Raw genomic sequence first — 21,290 nt, forward strand, 5'->3', positions numbered from 1 at the left:
CATTAGGATTCTGAATGGTCATCTGTTTGTTGAGGTAAAGAAGTTCAGAAAGATCCTCGGACACACGCACACACCAGTGCATGAACACATGCATTATCACATACATCTCAATTCCTCACATCACGGTTAATTCTTTTTTTAACAACATATGAAATGAATTATCAAATCAATACTCATAAAGGGGATCTCTTTTATGCAGATACAGACCCAATCATTCATGATTCTTTTTTAGCATACTAAGATGAACAGCAGAGAAGCATCCATAACAACAATATTGGAGAAACAAAGATCAGAGTTACCTGTACCTTGAACAAGTAGAGCTGGTTCGGGAGCAGTGGTGCACAGGTTCAAGCAAGAGACACCAGGAAGGTCGATCACAGGCGCCAGAGAAGGTCACCCGCGGGGATGCCAAGGAAGGAGGTGCAGAGGCGAGAGTTAAGGAGCATGGTGCGTTCTGCTAGAGGCCCTGCCGACGGCGTAACTCCCCTCGCCGACGGCTTCGGGGAGCAAGGGCGTTGGTGAAGGGGCCGGTGGATCATGAGGAGCAGGGCGGCAGAACCGGTGGGGGAGTAGTAGCGGCATCTTGGAGATCTGGCAGGCCGCGAGCCGACGCATGGTGACAGGATTGGCCCCGGCGGCGGCGACGAGCGGGAATGTTGGGTCTCGGCGGCGCGCGGGATTCCGGGGATCCGGCAGCGCACGGTGGTGCTGGGAACAACGAGGGCGATCCAGAGCCTGGTGGCGGCACGCAGGATCCATGACCGGTGGTGCGCGCGGGATCCTCGATCGGCGGTGGCGCGTGAGGCCTATGGCGGCGGATGTTTGGGGCGGCGGCGCGGTGCGCTTGTCTAGTAGGCGGGGACGGGGGTTAGCCGGGGTCGGGAGGTGGGGGATTGGTCGGGGATCGGTTTTGGTGCAACGTGGTTGGGTGGCTTTTTTCTTCTGAAGTATGTGTTCGAGTTCAGGAACAACTCCTCCGCGCCCTATATAGGCGTGACGTGATCCAAATAACTATTCTAATCCTGGGATTAGAATAGTGTTGTCCTATATATCTCTACTCCTAATATCTCAGTTGGTAGTCTGCGTTTCGAATTTTATTTTCGTCCCACCTATTATGGTCTTTTTTTTGTACTTCTTTGGTACTTACTCCCACCTCCCGCTCAGCCGCGAAAAACCGAAGAAAACCCCGCGATCGAGTGCGGCACACTCCCAACCTCCCGTCGCAATTATCTGACACCATCGAAAATAAACCACCAAAAACAAATCGGCGAAAATTAACCAGCGAAAAAAACCTACGCTCCTCTCGATCCGCTCGACGCACGCTCCTCTCGATCCATCCCTCCTGCTGGGGCCTTTCTCTCTTTCCCTCCTCCCCCCATATCCCGCTCTGCCACCGCCGCCCCATATCCCGCTCTGCCACCGCCCCTACTGCTCCACCGAACCGACCTCTTCTTCGAGCGTGAGCCGCTCCTCTCCCTGAAGCCCTCGTACGCACTAGGGTTTCGTGCGCCGCCGCCGCCGCCGGTCCTCTCCAACACTGCGACGGGCTTCATGGCCTACTTCGGCCTCGGGCCTTAATGCTTCCTCTGCTTCTGCGTCGGCCGGCTATTCAGCGAGGAGGACGTACATCAGGCAGCGGGTGACGCGCGGTGGCTGCGCAAATTCCTCTGCGGCGGAGATCTCCAGGATGGGTGCTTGTCTTCTCGGAAGAAGGAGATGATGAAGGATGCAGAGAAGGAAGGCAACGTGGTGTGTTCTTGCTGCAAAGTTCTCGTTCATATTTTTCTTGCTGCAAAGTTCTCGTACATATTTTTCTTCTTGGTAGGAAGGCAACGTGGTGTGTTCTTGATGATGATCGAAGAAGATCTGCTGGCTGCTGTTCAAGGGACGATAGCCAAAGAAGAAGAAGATGATTGCTATGTTCTGCTAGATCAGGATTCTGGAAGACCACGAAGAGGAATAAGACAAGCAGGCACATGTGTATCATCACGAGCAGCAAAACGAAGAGTAAACCCAAGAATATCAAGGGGGGATTATGTTGGCTGCCGTGGAGGACGAGATGCAAGGGTGCTCGGGCAGCGGCTGCAGCAGCGTGACAGATCAAGCGAGCTAGGTTGTGCCATCTCTGGTCCTCTCTCTTCAAACGGTCGACACCGGGTGCTTACGATCGACGTGACGGCGGCGGTGCAAGAGCATGGCGTAGCTGGTCTGAGAGTGGCGATGGACTCACTGCCCGCTGCTACTATATTCATCCAAAGTAGTGGCAGGGTGCAGCAGCACGAACGGCTCAGCCTCTACCTTGTTCATCCCATTACCACGGAGGCGCTTTAATTACTGACACATCTGTTCTTATTATGCAACTGCAGGTGATTTCTCATCTTTCAACTCGGTCTATTTTACTCGTCATACATGGAGAGAGTTTATACAATGTTAGATGAAGAGTTGGCGGTGCCACGGTGCCAAGGTTTGCTTCTCAAAACTGATAAGATCACATGATGCTTTTATATGCTTATTATTAAATCACAGGCAAATAACCCACTTCAACCTGCGTGATAATTATGTAGTGAACAGAGCTTTTGTGTAAATAAACTACCCAACTTTGTCAAGTGAGTTAATGGAGCAAGTCTTTAATTTGTAATTAGCTGTTGTTCAGAATTGAACTAGCGCTTCATACAGAACAATTTTGAGAGCAACTCCCCACAAAAAAAATACATCAACTATAATTGTTGGAATCCTGAAGGTAGTTCCATCGAAGTTTGTGAGTATATTTGCAAACCTCTGTCTACCTATGAATACTATTATCGAGATAGTTTAAACCATGTTGTTGGCCTGCTACAATGCTCAATGGTTTACCCTTGCTCAGATCAATTCTGGTGTGTTTGTAGTGGGAATGTGGGATGATGTATGAAGAGATAAAGAAAATTATGCTCGCGGAATATGAGTATGTAGTAACAGTTCTCTGTTATGGTTCGCGACAATTGTTCTGGTACATCTCATTGGTAGTTTATATGTAATGCAATGCCGTTTTATAATTATCATGCTAAAAAGTAATGTTACATTAGACATTTCAACATAAATGAGATGGACAACTGAGCCCACAATATATAACTATGTATATTGGGACACAACGTTTTGCCTCTGTGTCCAGATGAGCCGGTCATTCGTCAGTTGGAATCCGCGCCAAAGAGTTTCAGTGGTGTTGGTGTTCGCCAGTAGTCCAGTACATCGAGTATAGAACAACCGTGTATGCTGCAGGTGGTTACGGCGTACAGCGGAACTGACAGAACTATTTTGAATCTCGGTGGCTCTGTATCAGGGTCTTCCTGTACTGACGGTTGAAAGATTTCCATGTGGTATGTGACATGGTACAGATTTTTCGTTTCCTCGTAACTTTGATGACGAAAGGCAAACGGATTCCTTGCCTTCCAATTTATCAGTCTTCAGTTACGCTCACGTACCGAGTGAATAGATTGCAATGTTCTGTACTTCTTATTTCTAATTGATTTCATTCTCTAATGGTTGCATTAACTTGCCAAACATTTCTGGCGGATGCATGGGAGGGCCGTCTATGGTGGCAGTGGAACAGTCCTCACTGTAAGTGATCTTAGATAGGGATGAGGTTAGCAACGAGGGCGAAAGATGATGAGGCTCCAGAATCTAGAGAGTTGTTGTGAAAGCTGATCCACAAGCACCAGGGTTTGTTATAAAAGGAAAACTCTCTCGACCCGGATGGAAATAATATTCCTGGTAGGTACTGTTGAGAGATGATAAGCTAGCTTACAGCTGAATATTGCACTGTTCCATAGTTTTCCGGACTACAGATGTTGTCGATGAGCAGTATGTTTTCTAATGTATGTTGTCAGCCAGGTCTGCCACATGTCGTCGCATCGCTAGCGAGGTTTGCCTGCGCCATAGAAAGAGGGAGGGGTGTATAGAGGGATGGTCTAGGTGGCGGCTTGGGTGGGGATGGTGGTGGTGGTGGTGGTGGTGGGTGGGGGGGTTAGCCCCGTTGCATCTGTTTGGTAGACAACTTGAAGTATTTAGAGATATAATGCACTATCTTGAATCGATACACATTCCTGTGCCACTGTTTCTAGGGGTAGCCCTCTAATTAGCAAGTGGTTTTTCATGTGTGTGTGATTATGACAGAAATTTGAACAGTGTGTCGATTTATCTCATAAATAAGTATTCACTCTTACAGCACCACCATGCATGTTTTTTCACGTTTTCAACAGTTCATCTTTCAATTTTGATTTGCATAACCATGCATATATGGTGTATTGAATCAGCAAATGATATTTAAGTGCTTATTAGTTGTTGTATGAACATTTTCAGCTTTCATTAGCCCAATCGGTGCTTTGCACCGATGCTTTCCTTTGTAGCCGGCAGACAACTCAGACAAATGCATCATTATCATTTTGTTTTGATGGTTTTGTCAAAAAAATCAAATGAATTGATCTTGTTTTTCTTTGTGCAGAATTGCCTGAGATGGTTAGTGATAGTGAAAGTTATGATGACAGATAATTACTCCTCCAAGAAGAAGAATCAGAAGAGGTATACTAATGTCACTTTGTTTAAAATCTCTCCATACATATATCCTATATCACTAAGCTCCCTGGGGAAAAATCGCTCAGGGGCGATTCAGGAATCAATTGACCTGGTCGTCTGCTTTGTGTCGGCTGGCTATTTGTGGGCCTTTTTCATCAGTGGTAAGGTGACATGGGCCGCGTCTGTCGGTGGCTGAGGAAAGGCGGTTCGAGCCTGACGTGGTCGTCGATGAGGAGCTTCTGGATGTCACCGGCGCCGGCAATCCTCGAGGGCAAAGGCTGTGACAAGCGGCGGCGGCGGTGCTTGGGCAGCAACAATCCGAGCATGATGAGGTCAGAGTTCGCTATCAAATCCGCTACATTTATCTTGGATCCATGCCCAGCGTCTCAAACTGGCTAGCAATTTATTCAAAGGATGGGCGAAATCACGTCACCTCAGCTTGCGATGCATTTGCCTGCTAGGAATTGGGATCGATCCATTCTTTGCTCCGTTTCTATTCAGATTTTCATGTCTTGATTGATTTTGCAAATTTTCCTCTTTGTAGCCACCGCGTGAAATGAACCTAGCATTGTGCATGGTCGCAGGAGTCTCTGCAAGTTACTTGCTTGTTGATTCTGCATATTGGAATAATAAGTAACTACTTTGTGAAGTTCTTCTAATTTCGAATGTTATAGACAGCTAGAAAGACAGCCCATTGTACAAGTTGTCTATATCGATATCTAGAGATGATATGGAGAGCCGCTACAGATAGATACTATCTAGACTATTGTACTTGCCCTTATTGCTGCAGGTCGAAGGCGTCGTGGTGGTGCATTGGAGCTGGAGGAGGCGGCGGGCCAGTGTTGTTTGTGCTCAAGACGTACGAGATGGTGGACAGCCCATCGACGGAAGCAGCGGTCTGGTGGAGTGACGCGTTGGACACGGCCTTCATGGTTTGGTGCTTGCTGGAGTTTGCATCTTCAAGCACAGAAATTTCTCCAGTTTCATCCATGAGCCCCCCCCCCCCCCCACCCCCTCTCTTACTGAATCCCTACGCACCCCAAGCAATCTCGGTCAAGTTTGTGCGGATTTGGGGTTTAAGATCTGTGCATGTGCGGGGAATTTATTAGTAGGAGTTGGGTTGGGTTTTATTTGTCAGATTTACTGGAGTTGGCATTAGATTTTGATCTTGGGTGGGGGCGAGGGTCCTCAAATGTCTACACTGTTGTGGTGAAATGCTACTCCATTTTTACTAAAAATCATTTAGGATGCTGATTTTCTTAGTTGGTCTTGATTGCAGTTAAATGCCAAAAATCAGGACTCGGTATGGTGCCAAAATATGTTCATAATTTTGTGCGCTGGGCTGGTGGGATGCTATGTGAATCACTACATTCTTACTCCTTTGGTTCGCCGGAGGTTCGGATTGCATTGACCACATTCAGATTTTTCCTAGAGATTCGGGCCGGCAACCAAAGATGTCCAGCCTTGATGGCTTGTGATATATTATCATGTTTAGGATAGACGAAAATAAGATTGCAAAGGTACATTCTTTTCCTGCATAAACTAAATAGTGTTACAAATGGTGATAAACATGGGTAGTTTTCACTTCTTTATTACTGCTGAATCATGACATAAAATGCATGTTTCTTGTTGTATACCTTCAGTGTGGATTATTACGTGATGTACCTTGTCATTAACTTTCTTTATTTAGGACTAATTTTGTTTCATATTCATACTAAAACTTTTCTCAGGATACTAAAATTTACCCTTGCACTCAATTTTTCTAGAGCTAATAAAATATCTCGTTTTAGTGAAATTTGACTTTTACTATTTTTTGTCAAGATACTCAGTTTTCTTGTGTTAAAATTTATCTTGTTACTGAAATTTTATAGGAACGAAGAGCTCAAGATTTTTTTTTGTTCATGAAGATGCATAATCAAGAGGAACCACGAGGATTCCTAAGAACACTTGAGGTGCAGCAACATCACTTAACCTTTTCATGTTACTCTAGATGATTTATCATCCTTGCTTGCCCCTCCCGACAAGGATTCATATCAAGAGTTCAATACTTGTTGGGGGCTCCTCGCAATGCATGTACAGAGAGGCATAACTTCTTTGCTTCCCCCACCATCTCTGCAATAATATGGCGTGCATGTGCAAAAAGAAGGATCTGATGGTCTACTAAGGGCTTATAGGAATGAAGAGCGGCTTATCTTCTTAACGTGTTTATCTGGTAAATATTCATCTGTCAGGCAATACAAATCGTATGGTTACAAGTTCAACAACAACATGGGGAGCGCTGGCGTGGTAGTCCGGCGGTAGAGGGATGGCTGGGCAGCAGCCTACCGAGGAGTTGGAGGGAGGGCTTGATTGGACCACATCTGTCCACGAGGGCTCGTTGGTGGGCTAATCAAGAAGGGGGGAGGGGCTGGGTGTATCTGTGTTGCGCGGTTCCGGCTGGTGTGCTCCTCGGCGGCGTCCTGGATAGGTGGATGTGTGGGCGGCTGCGTGTGTGCGTGTGCTTCGGCGGTGCGTGGTGAGGTAGCGGGGTGGCCAGCGCGGTGCCCTGGTGAGCAGGTGGTTAGATCCGGACGGATTTGGCCATGGTGGCTCGACCTTGGACTTGCTGGTGCATGTTGTGCGGAGCTCGAGAGGTTGATCTGGGCGAAAGCTTGTCTCCGGAGTTTCCAGAGCCGGTGATGGCGAAGCTTTCGAGTGTCGTTTCCTTCCTATGGGCATCGCCGAGGTATTCTCAGCCGCAATTTATGCCGCTTCGGAGGAAACTCTAGATTTGTGTGATCGGACGATGACGGTGCTTTGGCATCATATCCCTCTCCAGGGTTTCATCTTTTGAGCTATGCATTAGCATGCTGGGCCGATGGAAGATGGAAACAGAATGCATTTATAACAAGGGCACCGGCCACAGGTTTACAACGACTTATTGGTTGTACTGATGGAGCAGAGTGCATATTTGTGCAGAGTCTGCAAAGAGTAACTGAAAGACTCGACTGATCAGATTTGTCAGGAGGGCTTTCTTATTTATGTATCCAATTTTATGCATGCCAGAGGAAGAAGATCAAGGTATGTATATATAGCTTGATTAGACACAATGGTAAATTTCTTATGCTTTTTTGGCTTGAATCATCTATTCTGTTGTGCGTACATGTACTACGTAGTGTATTATTTTTTGGCCTGAATCAAAAAATAATTCAGTCATTTAACCTTCTCAAATCCGGATCATGTACTACACAGTGTTGTTTCTTTTGCATAGAAGTATCACGCACACCTTCCAGTAGGACCTGAATGATGTGCAGAAGATAACAAAACAAGTTTACAAGTGTTACCGAAATTTCCTTAAGTTCTTTTCTCCTATGATTTACTGAATGCATCCTTGTGTTCTCTAATTGTGTAAAAAATGGCATCTTTGTAATGTACTTTTATTTAACTCAGCTCATACTCCGTATTGTACTTCTAAAATTTGCCAAGTTTCGAATTCTGACTCAGAGTGCTTATTCATGTTCTTTTTTTGTTAGCTTTTAGTCAGCTGAGTTGAAGAAGCAAGTAAGCCTGAAGAAATGGACAGATTGGCATTTAAAAATCCTGAAGATATGAACAAACAATCTTGCTGATTCATGTGTACTAGCCTGCTCGTTCATGTATAGTTTATAATCTGAGGAAATGTTTGCCGTCTGTGTTAACCTCCAGTCTTGTACTGCTGAAGATTGTAGTTTGTGTTGTATCATATGTGGACATGTTCTTTACTTCAATCTAGACTTACGTGCCTTTGTGTTAAGTTGTCTTACATCTCAAGTTTTGTATTTTCATGTTTCATGAATTATGTGGGTATGTGGCAGCCCACATAATACCACATACAGTATGTGGACAGCCCACTTAATCCCACTTAAATAAGTGGACATATGTGGCAGGAAGTGGGCACCTGCAGGTTGTCCCACCTACACGCTGAGTGGAAGAGAGTTCGTATTTGCCGTTGTATGATGAAAACTGGATGCCACCATGCTTAACGTGTATTTTTAAATAAAAAGAATAATCTGATCAATCTGTTCTTATTTCTATTATTCGGTGACGACTCATGGTTATTCGGATTTTGCCCGTAGCAACGCACGGGCCTCATGATGAAGAAATTTTAGCTAATTCTGATATCGAGATCCTGGAGAATCCATCTGACGTAGTCAAAGATAAACGTCTTGCCCCAATCACTATCATACCCACGGACCAACGTGAATTACTTGTCGGCCTCTGCAACTACATCATGTCTATTGATGATGTCGGGTGTTTGGAGTAAGTATCATGTATCAATATTTAATGTGCGGATTTATAATATTATTCTTCTTATCATCCAATTTATAGGAAGGTATGGGTCTGGAGCTCGACACCCGATCCAATGGGCTTAAGTCTTAAGAAACTTCAGTGCATACTTAACATGGAGCAGACCATGGACAATGACTGCTTCAACACAGCCGTGCGTATGCTGTCATGTGACGAGGGAGTATTGTTCACAGACCCTCCTGTGCACTACGTGGATCTACGATTTTGTGTAAATTATCTTAACTCTTCATTCTATGTGTCATTACTATCAACATGTTGAAACAATTTTTTTTTGTACTTAGTCCATGATGCTAGAGTCAACACGAGGTCAGAAGTTTTGCGAGAAGGAAACTATCCAGAGGTTGGCAACATTATTTGATAGCTGGCCTGGGATGGACAACGACATCTCATCGTGCAACAAGGTAATTAAAGTATTTTGTCCATTGTTATCATGGTTTATTGTTGTTTCTAATACCTCCACTTGTAGATTTATCTTCCCTATGCATCCATCGGCCTATACATTTTGTACGTCATCGATAAAGAGGCACGTCATCTATATATTATGGATCCTATTCAAACATCACAATCGTTAGAGGAGAAAAAATTGAGGCATGCACTGAAATTAAAAAGTTTTGCAAGGGATTTCAAAGAAGCACTCGAAATAAAGCTGCCTGGTTTGAATTATGATCTATCTAAATGGCAACGCTTATTTCTGTCCGGTATTCCAACGAGTATAGATGGATAATGAATTCATAACAAAAACATTTACTTTTGTTATTACTATATTCTTTACATTGTTAATTTAAAGTTTTACAAGAATTTGTCTGGCTATTTTGTTTTTCATTTTATGCTCTGGTGGAACGGTGAAAATTTGGTCAAGCCGATTTGCGCGGTGAGTATTGTCCGTTACATGTTTTAAGACCTTCGGCATGAAATTTTCATACTAACTACATGTATGCGTTTGTGCGGGATGGGTATAAATTGAGGAAGCAGTTTTTGTTATACTTGCTAAAACATCGTGGGGATAAAGCTAAAGGAAACTTATCGGATATTGTGAAAGAATTTCTTAAGCGCATTATCTAGATATTAATAGTTTTGTAATAGATGTTTAGTTGAAACATCGCTCAGTTTGTTATATGGACATGTCTTTAATTTTTCTTATGTTATCAATTTACATTGCAAAAATAAACTTCAGTTATTAAATAATTATGTTTCTGTTATATTGTTTGTACGTGTGGAATTTAACATGTAACTCCTGCAAACTTTTTCAAGAGCCCATGGCAACGCACGGGCACTCTACTAATATAATATATATATATATGGGTCACGCTATTCGTCACCCTGGGTGAGGAATAGTTATTCTTCACCACACACACGCTTATAAGGACATGCTTGCATAACCAAATTAAACATCCACTTACATAGGTGGCTATTACAACCATGGCATTTGCACACACCAAAGTAAACTATTACATGCATAATTACATAGGTGGCTACTACACACATGACATTTTCACACACACCAATAAAATAAAGTATATATTACATGCATGATTAACTAGCAAAAACGATCATCTGATCATCATCTACTTCTTGTGACGCTTGCTCTGCTTGTGGCTCGATCCGGACACGTCGATTTGGGTAACGAGGCACTTCCTAATGTCAACGATCCGCATGTGCATCTCGTAGTATGTGTACACGCTCTTGGCCGCAAATCTGAGGTGAGGTTCATCTAGTTGCCGCATCCAGGCCTTGTGCCAGGATACGTGACTTGTTCTCTGGGCATCCTGCTTCATCTTTTCGTGTAGGGGTAGATGATGGCCAAGGCGAGTTCGACCAGGGAGTCCTGCTTCGTGCAGCCCCAGACCCTGTAGTGCTCACGGATTTCGATAAGATTCTTGCAGGACAAGGTTCTTCTAGGTTATTTGTTTCCTAATTAAGGCATTCAATTCATAATTGATTTTTTATTTCTAATAATGGTGTTTCCTAATCGAGGCATTCAATTCCTAATTTATTTGTTTTCTAATTTAGGCATTCAATTCATAATGAAACTATTTAATTTCTAACAATGGTGTTTTGATGTGATACATCATTCGCTGGATCTGGTGAGTCGGTTTTTATCTATGAGTGGGAAGAATTTGTAGGATTCACACAACTGGCGCTTTTGTAAGTAGTAGAAATAGAGAAAGAGATAGAGATAGACATGTTGTTTAACAAATACTCCCTCCATTTCTTTATATAAGGTGTGCCCTTCCACCATCCATTACCTGCCTTAGATAAAAAGTACTGCGTAGTCCCAATAGAAAGGTAGTTAAAAAGAATCTCTCTCTCTCTCTAATTGCATGCACTCACATTTCTCCTTCTCTCCTATCACACGGATTGATTTTATTCTGGTGTAGCGAGATTTAATTGCCTTTTATTAGGTCGTTGTTATTTAGTTGCCACTAATTAATCTGTAAACTAACTAATTGTTTAGGGTATTTTCGTCCAAAATGCTCCTCAGTTCTGTGCCTTGGTCACTGTGCCTAAAAAGATAAACCTTATATATTAAGGAACGGAGGAGTATATTTTTGTTACATGTATCACACACGGGTCAGGCTCGTGAACCATATGCAAATGCGCCCAACAGAAACAGACTTTATCAGATGAGGAATACAAGTTCATTAGATCCAACCGAGAAACACACGATACTATCAAATTGGGAACTGCAAAACACAACATTAATTCATTCCCCCGCAGAAGTTATTTCGATCATAACTCATTACATTGTATGTAATACTCCTCCGTTGCTTTATATAATGTGTATTTATTTTTTGATAAAATTTTATAATGTAAGGTATATTTCTTTCAGTTTCACATAATTCTATTTTTAACCCTCCGAAAAAAGGAAAGTATCTCTTCCTGATTGCATGTATCTCTCCTTCCACTAGTAGAAAAAGAGCCATTTGTCCCGGTTCATAAGGCCCATCCGTCCCGGTTGCGGAACCGGGACTAAAGGGTCGTTACTAATGCCCTTGGCCTTTAGTCCCGGTTCTTATACGAACCGGGACAGATGGGCCTCCACGTGGCCGTTGTGGCGAGCCCAGGCAGGAGGGCCTTTAGTCCCGGTTGGTGGCACCAACCGGGGCCAATAGGCATCCACGCATCAGCTGTTCAGGGGCTAAGGTTTTTGTTTTTTTTTCTGAAAGGGGGGTGCATTTGGGGGTTTTGTATGGTTAATTAAGGTGTTTCATATATTGTGTTAGGTAGCTAATTAATTAATAGAGAGAAGTGTCCTCTCTTATCTCCGTGCTTGGTCGACGCTACGTACTATACGTATAGAGAGGCCCTCGAAACGCTAGCTAGTAAGAAAATGAAGGAAACCACTAAGTACAGAAGTTCGTCATGCATACCGAGAGAAGTGATCGACTCTCCTTCTCCGAGAGATTGGTCGAACAACAAGTTTTCGTATTATCTATCTGACGCTACTGGCTACATACATATACAATATGTAAGATCTGTTACAATCCCCTAGCATCTAAAATCAAGTCTACATGGTATTCTCCGGCTTTATTGATGACGTGGTCAAGAAAGAATCTCGCTAATTCCTCTTGAATTGCTTTCATGCGATCTTCTGGTAGGAGTTCATTTCGCATCTCCCACGTCTAATTTGAAGAAGGGGGTTAATACATATATGTGAATGAAACTCAACAGAAATGATGGTGTAATAAAATGAAATTGTGAATATTATTGCTTACGCACATCAAATTGTCTTTTAGAGTAGCCCCGCTTATCTTTGCAAGTCGCGTTGTAGATGAACTCGCACATGTAGTATCCACAGTAATCATTCCCTTGTTCCTGCCACAAGCACTTTACGAAAAATAGAGGTCAATCAAAATGATAATGAAGTATTATAAATGGCATTGATGAAACTAGCTAGAATCAACGGGATCGAGATGCGCGGAACTAGCTAGCTAGTACTACTTACTTTCGGGTATGTCCATCGTAGCTCCCCCGGCAGTCCCGGAGCTTGTGCGGTGAATACTTTCCAAACCCTGCGAGACAAAGAAAACAATTACTTGATATCAGGAAATGAACAAAAAGTTGCCGATATGGTGCGATAATGATCGATTGAACTTACTTCTTGAGCATTTTAGTCATGTTCGCATAGGTCTCGGGAGATTTTCGTCTCGAGTCTAAGACGGTTACTAGTCCCTGCTCAAGCTTAATCTCCAGGAGAATATAGTGGAAGCTGCGCACGCATGCATAACTCATCAATTACATTACTATAACCTCGCTCAAGTAATAAGGGAAACCGAATATGCACAAGACAGTAACACTCACTCGAAGTTGTAAGGAAAGAGTATTTTATCTTTGTTTTGATTTATTATCAATGATTTGAGAAAGTTGGCCTCAGCATCATCGGTGTTATTTTCAACCTCAAATTGATATATGAGATTTGTGTTAATGAACCCAATATCATACATTTCTGCTTTTCTGCACTCGACGATCTTCAATCTGCATAATATAGTGAGGATAATCATATATACATGCAATGAAAGAGCTGAGCTATATATAGAGACTTAATGACAGAAGTAGTACTTACAGACAGTAGCAAGTGATCGTTAATTTATCAAGGGCATTTTGATTGAACCACTGGAAGAACTCCTCAAATGGAACAGTCAACAAATCAATTCTAACGAGGTCGTGCTCCTCTTTAACTCTCAGATACAAAGTATTCGTCCCCCCAGACTCTCTGCAGGTTTTCATGTACCAATCATGGAATCTTCGCATCATCATTGTTAGAGATTTTTCATCTTTGGCAAGAGGCTTCCCGTAATGGTATTGGTGTTCTTCCACCTCCAAGAAATCATAGTGCACATCGTCGGGCAGGTAATCTTCAAGATTGCTATAACCAGGCACCATCCCCGGATCATTAGCGACGATATTGCTAGACACTTTGAGCGGGGGGCATGATTGGTCCGCTTGTTCGCCGAGCGGGGCAATTTTTTCCCAACTCGTCGTTCTGCTAACCTTCGATCACTGATAGTATTTCCCGACCGCTCCGCTTCGATATATACCTTTGCAGTAATGCGCTCATAGTTGTTTTTCAGCGGAGACTTTGGTGGTTTCCTCGGGGCATCGATAGTGCGCTTTGCTTTCACCCGGTCTACCTTCTCCTCCGGAGGTGGATGTCTCTTTGCTTTCACCCCTTCAAAGAAATCCTTCACTTCTTTTTCCATGATCTTCGCGTTTTCTTCCACTGTCCTCTCGTATGGTAACTTCTCTAGAGGCTTGAGAGGTGAACCGAATCTGTATTGCCTCCCGCCTCTGGCTGTACTGCTAGACGCCGGAGCAGACGGAGCGGCTGCGGCTGTCTTCTTTCGTGCTTGCTTATGAGGTGGAGGAGAAGGACTACGATGCACCGGAGCAGCCGGGGTGGCGGCGGGTGTCTTCCGCCCTTGTTGGAGAGGCGGAGAAGGAGGAGGCTGGTGGCTTCTCGGGCGCGCCGGCGCAGGCGGAGTGCCGTCACGCGCCGAAGAAGGAGGAGGCTGGTGGCTGCTCGGGAGTGCCGGCGCAGGCGGAGAAGGAGGCGGAGTGCCGCCACATGTCAGAGAAGGAGGCTGGGTGCCCTGATCACTCGCCGGAGGAGGAGGCGGTGGAGGAGGCGGAGTGCCCTGACTTGCCGGAGGAGGAGGCGGAGGCGGAGGCGTCCAGTTCGGAAGGTTGATGAGCTCCTTCCGCCATAGGCATGGAGTCTTCAGACAAGAACCCAGCCGAGTCTCCCCGTCACTCGTAGGGTGGTCAAACTGGAGGTCCTCAAATCCTTCTGTGATTTCATCCACCATCACCCTAGCATATCCTTCTGGAATTAGCTGGTAGTGAAAAGTTGCGCTAGGTTCAGGAGGTGCAACAGAGCCAACAGCCGCCTTGACTTTCAATTCCATCCACTGCGTCATAAGGTGGCAATTCTGAGACTCCGTGATAGCATCCACGGGGTAGCTAGCAGGAGCCGTGAAGACAGGCTCCTGAAGCAGCTCCGTGGAAGCCACGTTGCTTCTCCGCTAAGATGGCGGGGTAGCTTCGGGTGTAGCAGCTTCGGCAGGTCGCATGCTGCGAGCCTCGTCTCGTTCCTCTAGCGCTTGTACCCTTGCGTGCAGCGCGTGTAGTTGGGTCAACTCCTTTTTCTTCTTCCTCTCCCGGCGTTTGTAACCGCCTGCGTCGGGAAATCTAGCCTTCCACGAAAGGGAGCCTGGCGTGCCTCGTGTCCGTCCGGGGTGCTCAGGATTCCCGAGGGCCTCTGTGAGCTCGTCGTTCTCTCTGTCCGGAATGAACGTCCCTTGCTGCGCTTTTTCGATATACTCCTGAAGCTTCTCGATGGGTGTGTTCAGCTGCTCGTTGGTCCAAACGCACTTCCCTGTTACAGGGTCCAATTTTCCCCCAACCCCGAAGAACCAAGTCCTGCAACGGTCTGGCCAGCGTCGCGTCTCTGGTTCGATCCCTTTATCAATGAGGTCATTCTCAGCCTTGTCCCACAACGGCCGGGCTTTCAGGTAGCCACCTGACCCCGTGCGATGGTGATGCTTCTTCTTTGTAGCATTTTTCTTGTTTGTTGTTGACATCTTCGCTGCTCTCTCAGATTTCTTTTTGGTGAAAAATGCGGGCCACCGATCTTTGATCTTCTCAAATCGGCCGATGAATTCTGGAGTCTTGTTTTGGTCGACAAACGATGATTTCAGCTCATTCTTCCACCTCCTGAATAGCTCAGCCATCTTTTAAGAGCATAAGCCTTGATCATTGGCTTTTTAACTGGATTCTCCGGATCCTCCTCTGGCGAGAAGGTGAAATTTTCTTGCAGCGCGGTCCAAAGATCAGCTTTGTGCCTATCGCTGACATAAGACACCTGAGAGTCTTTGTCCTTAGGCTTCAACCATTGCTCGATGCTGATCGGGATCATGTCCCTAACTAGAACCCCGCACTGAGCATTAAATTTTTGCTTGGCCCGGAGGGGTTCAATCGGTTGGCCAGCGCGATCAATTTCGATGATCGTGTACCTTTCATCTGAGCGCAACTTTCTCTTCGGGCCTTGTCTCGTTACCGAAGTGTTGCTCGATCCGGAGGGCTAGAAAAGAAGAAAAAGAATAGAGTTAATATGTGTACATACCAAAAACAATTAATGCATCAATTAACTATAGTCAGCACATGCTTAATTAATTAATATATATACTTGGCCGGACTCCGTTCGGTCACCGGAGCCGTCATCACGGTGTCCTTCCCCCTCCATTCGGTCACCGGAGCCGTCATCACGGTGTCCTTCCTCCTCCATTGTTTGATCATCATCATAGCCTGCTTCTTCATCATGTCTTTCCAGACCATCGGTGCATGTGTCGTTGAGAAATGACAAGACGGCATCACTTCCGTGTGCGATTATCTCCCCCAACACCGCTTCTTGTGCTTCGTCTCGGGGGTGCGGATCCATAGTTTCTGCAAATATATACAACATGGCAATTATTATTCAAACATGATAGATGGATATATTAGTGGCAAACATTGAACTAGCTAGCTAAGAACAATAAGGAATCATATTAGTGGCCTGGCCTCGACGCTTCTCTAGGGTTTGGGGTGGCCTCGACGACAACGCTCTTTTAACTTGGTAAATTTGGGTGGCCTCTAGAGAGTTTGTGGGTAGGGGCGCGGCGGGAGGGGGTAGGAGACCGATATCGTTTTTTTCTAGGGTTTGGGTGTCCTCGAGAGTTTTGGTCGAGCGAGAGGGCCGGGGGGTGCTCCCGTGGTATAAGTTATCATGGTCGAGAGGGGGTATATATATCGACCGCCCCTCATGTCAAAGTTATCCTTCTTCTTCTCCTCTATTCCTTTCTTCTTCTCCTCTTCTTTTTCTTCTTTTTTCCTCTTCTTATTTATTTCTCCTCTTCTTCCTCTCCTCTTCTTCTCCTTTTTTCCTCTTCTTATTTTTCTTTTTCCTCTCATTCTTTTTCTTCTTCCTTTCCTAGCTAGATATATAAAACTTTTCTAAAAATGTAACTTTTGCATATATAAAACTTTTTCTTTTTCTTCCTTCTTCCTTCTCTTCCTTCTTTCTAAATATATAAGACTTTTCTAAAAATGAAACTAACCTAAAATGTACTAAATCAGAGAACATATATAGATACAACTTTTCTAAAAATCTAAATTTTGCATATATGTATTTTTAAAACATCATGCATATTATAATTGAAAAAAATACATACATACATACAAAAAACATGTAAAAAATACATACATACATATATGAACATACATAAAAAATATATATATCTAAAACATACATACATACATATATGAAAATCTAAAAACATGTAAAAACATGAAAAAAAATAGCATGTATAACTAAGAAAGCACGGCGGCGGCGGAGCCGGCAGGGGCGCGGTGCTCACAGAGGGACGCGTCGGAGCAGGAGTGCGCGGCGTCGGGGCGAGTAGGGGCGCGGGGAGTGGCGCGGCGACGGCGTCGGGACAGGGGCGGCGCGCGTCGGGGTAGGGCGGCGTGCGGCGACGGCGTCGGGCGAGGGCGCGGGCAACGGCGACGCTAACGGCGGGGGCGGTAGGCGGCGTCGGGGCAGCCTGGCGGCGTCGATGTCATCGAGGGGTCGTCGGGGGCAACTACGAGATGAAGATGAAAATTTTCACAAGTGTTGGTTATATACCCAGAGCTCTAGTCCCGGATGGTGGCACCAACCGGGACCAATGCCCCCTTTAGTCTCGGTTGGTGCCACCAACCGGGACCAAAGGTCTCTTTTCAGCAGCCCAAAGGGCGGGAAGCAGAGGCCTTTGGTCTCGGTTGGTGGCACCAACCGGGACTAAAGGGGGGGCATTGGTTCCGGTTGGTGCCACGAACCGGTACCAAAAGTTTAGTCCCACCTCGCTAGTTGAGAGGGATTGAGAGTGGCACCAACCTTTTCTGACTTCATTTGTTATTTTTCATGCATTTACTGATTTTTTTGAGCTATAAGACCCTGAAATTCAAAAGCATTTCAAATGAACTCTGAAAAGGTTGAAAGTTGGCATGGTATCATCATTTCACCCACATAGCATGTGCTAAAAAGTTGAGAGGGTTACGGCAAGAACTAGATGCACTTCGTGTACAAAATGGACAATCTTTTTTGAAGTATCAGGGTTTCATACGGAAACTCATCTTTTATAAAGGGATTTTATTTTTTTTAAACTTATTTGAACTCCAGACTTTTTGTGTGTTCAAAATGCATCATTCAAAGCCACATCATCAATTTTCAACCCTTTCTGACTTCATTTGTTATTTTTCATGCATTTACTGATTTTTTTGAGCTATAAGACCCTGAAATTCAAAAGCATTTCAAATGAACTCTGAAAAGGTTGAAAATTGGCATGGTATCATCATTTCACCCACATAGCATGTGCTAAAAGTTGAGAGGGTTACGGCAAAAACTAGATGCACTTCGTGTACAAAATGGACAATCTCTTTCGAAGTATCAGGGTTTCATACGGAAACTCATCTGTTACAAAGGGATTTCATTTTTTTAAACTTATTTGAACTCCAGACTTTTTGTGTGTTCAAAATGCACCATTCAAAGCCACATCATCAATTTTCAACCCTTACTGACTTCATTTGTTATTTTTCATGCATTTACTGATTTTTTTAGCTATAAGACCCTGAAATTCAAAAGCATTTCAAATGAACTCTGAAAAGGTTGAAAATTGGCATGGTATCATCATTTCACCCACATAGCATGTGCTAAAAAGTTGAGAGGGTTACGTCAAAAACTATATGCACTTCGTGTACAAAATGAACAATCTCTTTCGAAGTATGAGGGTTTCATACGGAAACTCATCTGTTACACAGGGATTTCATTTTTTTAACTTATTTGAACTCCAGACTTTTTGTGTGTTCCAAATGCACCATTCAAAGCCACATCATCAATTTTCAACCCTTTCCGACTTCAATTGTTATTTTCCATGCATTTACTGATTTTTTTTGAGCTATAAGACCCTGAAATTCAAAAGCATTTCAAATGAACTCTGAAAAGGTTGAAAGTTGGCATGGTATCATCATTTCACCCACATAGCATGTGCTAAAAGTTGAGAGGGTTACGGCAAAAACTAGATGCACTTCGTGTACAAAATGGACAATCTCTTTCGAAGTATCAGGGTTTCATACGGAAACTCATCTGTTACAAAGGGATTTCATTTTTTAAAACTTATTTGAACTCCAGACTTTTTGTGTGTTCAAAATGCAACATTCAAAGCCACATCATCAATTTTCAACCCTTTCTGACTTCATTTGTTATTTTTCATGCATTTACTGATTTTTTTAGCTATAAGACCCTAAAATTCAAAAGCATTTCAAATGAACTCTGAAAAGGTTGAAAATTGGCATGGTATCATCATTTCACCCGCATAGCATGTGCTAAAAAGTTGAGAGGGTTGCGGCAAAAACTAGATGTACTTCGTGTACAAAATGGACAATCTTTTTTGAAGTATTAGGGTTTCATACGGAAACTCATCTGTTAGAAAGGGATTTCATTTTTTTAAACTTATTTGAACTCTAGACTTTTTGTGTGTTCAAAATGCAACATTCAGAGCCACATCATCAATTTTCAACCCTTTCTGACTTCATTTGTTATTTTTTATGCATTTACTAATTTTTTTAGCTATAAGACCCTGAAATTCAAAAGCATTTCAAATGAACTCTGAAAAGGTTGAAAGTTGGCATGGTATCATTTTTTCACCCACATAACATGTGATAAAAAGTTGAGAGGGTTATGGGAAAAACTACATCCATTGTCGGTTCATCTGCGTGCATTATATATAATTATGTGTGTCAAAAACCATTACATGTTCACATGGATAGATAAGTGACCAAATTAATAGAAGTTCATCATCACATTAAAAACAAAGTACATACATAGTTCTCATTGAACAACATATACCTCTCCAGAGCATCTAGTTAAACCATACATTGAAACTATGTAAAACCTTTCAATGCAACAACAAATGCGATCATAATCACAACCAAGGTAAAAATTAATCCAACGGCATAATGATACCAAGCCTCGGTATGAATGACATATTTTCTAATCTTCAACCGCATTGCATCCATCTTGATCTTGTGATCATCGACGACATCCGCAACATGCAACTCCAATATCATCTTCTCCTCCTCAATTTTTTTTATTTTTTCCTTCAAGTAATTGTTTTCTTCTTCAACTAAATTTAACCTCTCGACAATAGGGTCGGTTGGAATTTCCGGTTCAACTACCTCCTATATAAATAAAATCTATGTCAACTTGATGGGCATAATTGTCATAAACAATAAATGAACCAAATAATGATAAAATATAATATTATATATATACCACATCCGAATCATAGCCAAGACGAGGGCCGGCGGGGGCGGATGTCAAAACCATCGCACTATATAATAACAAGCAATAATGAAAATAAGAAAATTAGACAAGTATCTATCTAAAGTAAGAATTTTTTTTCTTTCAGAAGAAGATAAGAGGCTCACCACGGTGGTGCAGGCGACGAGATCGGCGCGGGCGATCGACGGCGGTGAGACGGGGACGGGACGTGATGGGCCGCTAAACCTAGACAAATCTCGGAGAAAATGGAGCTTGGAGTCGAGCTTCGAGAGGAGAAAGCTTAACTAGCGTGGCTTGGGCATTTCATCGAACACCTCGTGTGCATAGGAGGTGAGCTAGAGCACCCAAATGCCCTCTCCTCGCCGGCCAGAAAAAACAGAGCACTATGGAGTGCTCTGCTGCGGCGACGAGGTATATATAGGCAACTCATTTGTCCCGGTTCATGACTGGAACCGGGACTAAAGCCCGGCCTTCTGTCCCGGTTCAAGCCAAGAACCGGGACCAATGGTTGTGGGCCAGGAGCGAGGCCCATTGGTCCCGGTTCGTGTCTAGAATCGGGACAAATGGGTCCATACGAATCGGGACCAATGCCCACGAGGCCCCGGCCGGCCCCCTGGGCTCACGAACCGGGACGAATGCATCCATTGGTCTCGGTTCATGGAAGAACCGGGATTAATGGGCTGGCCAGGCCCGAACGAAAGCCCCCTTTTCTACTAGTGTTGTAGAGAAAAAAGAAAAAGGCATCTCTCCCAATTATGTGTATCTCTTCCTTTCATAGCCTGAATGATTTACTTTCGGCTAATCAATGAATTAGCTAGGGGTAATTTTGTCCTAAATTGTCTATAGTTATGTGCCCTGAGCCGTACCGTAAACAATGGACCTTATATAAAAGAACGGAAGGAGTATAGACTAGAAATAATAAAAATATTTCTCGTCAAACGAAGGAATTTTAGTATTTGTTGGCCGGAGTCCGGTCAATCCTGCAATGTGGTGCCGACGGCTCGCCCTTCACATGCATTGACGGCCTCTCAAAAACAATAAATAATCACTTGTCATCCGG

General features: G+C 43.9%; 1 long non-coding RNA gene across 2 annotated transcripts; it reads left to right on the plus strand.

Moving 5' to 3' along the window:
* Positions 1-1,330: 1,330 nt before the first annotated feature.
* Positions 1,331-6,350, plus strand: LOC125507837. Of its 2 annotated transcripts, XR_007283062.1 has the most exons (5): positions 1,331-1,749; positions 1,826-3,353; positions 4,478-4,554; positions 4,708-4,880; positions 5,339-6,350. It is a non-coding gene; the product is annotated as an uncharacterized LOC125507837 (long non-coding RNA). The 2 variants fall into 2 exon arrangements; XR_007283061.1 differs by having other exon boundaries at positions 1,332-1,749; positions 4,708-6,350.
* The last annotated feature ends 14,940 nt before the right edge of the window (positions 6,351-21,290 follow it).

This window comes from Triticum urartu, chromosome 5, assembly GCF_003073215.2.
Source record: "Triticum urartu cultivar G1812 chromosome 5, Tu2.1, whole genome shotgun sequence".
Lineage (NCBI taxonomy): Eukaryota > Viridiplantae > Streptophyta > Magnoliopsida > Poales > Poaceae > Triticum > Triticum urartu.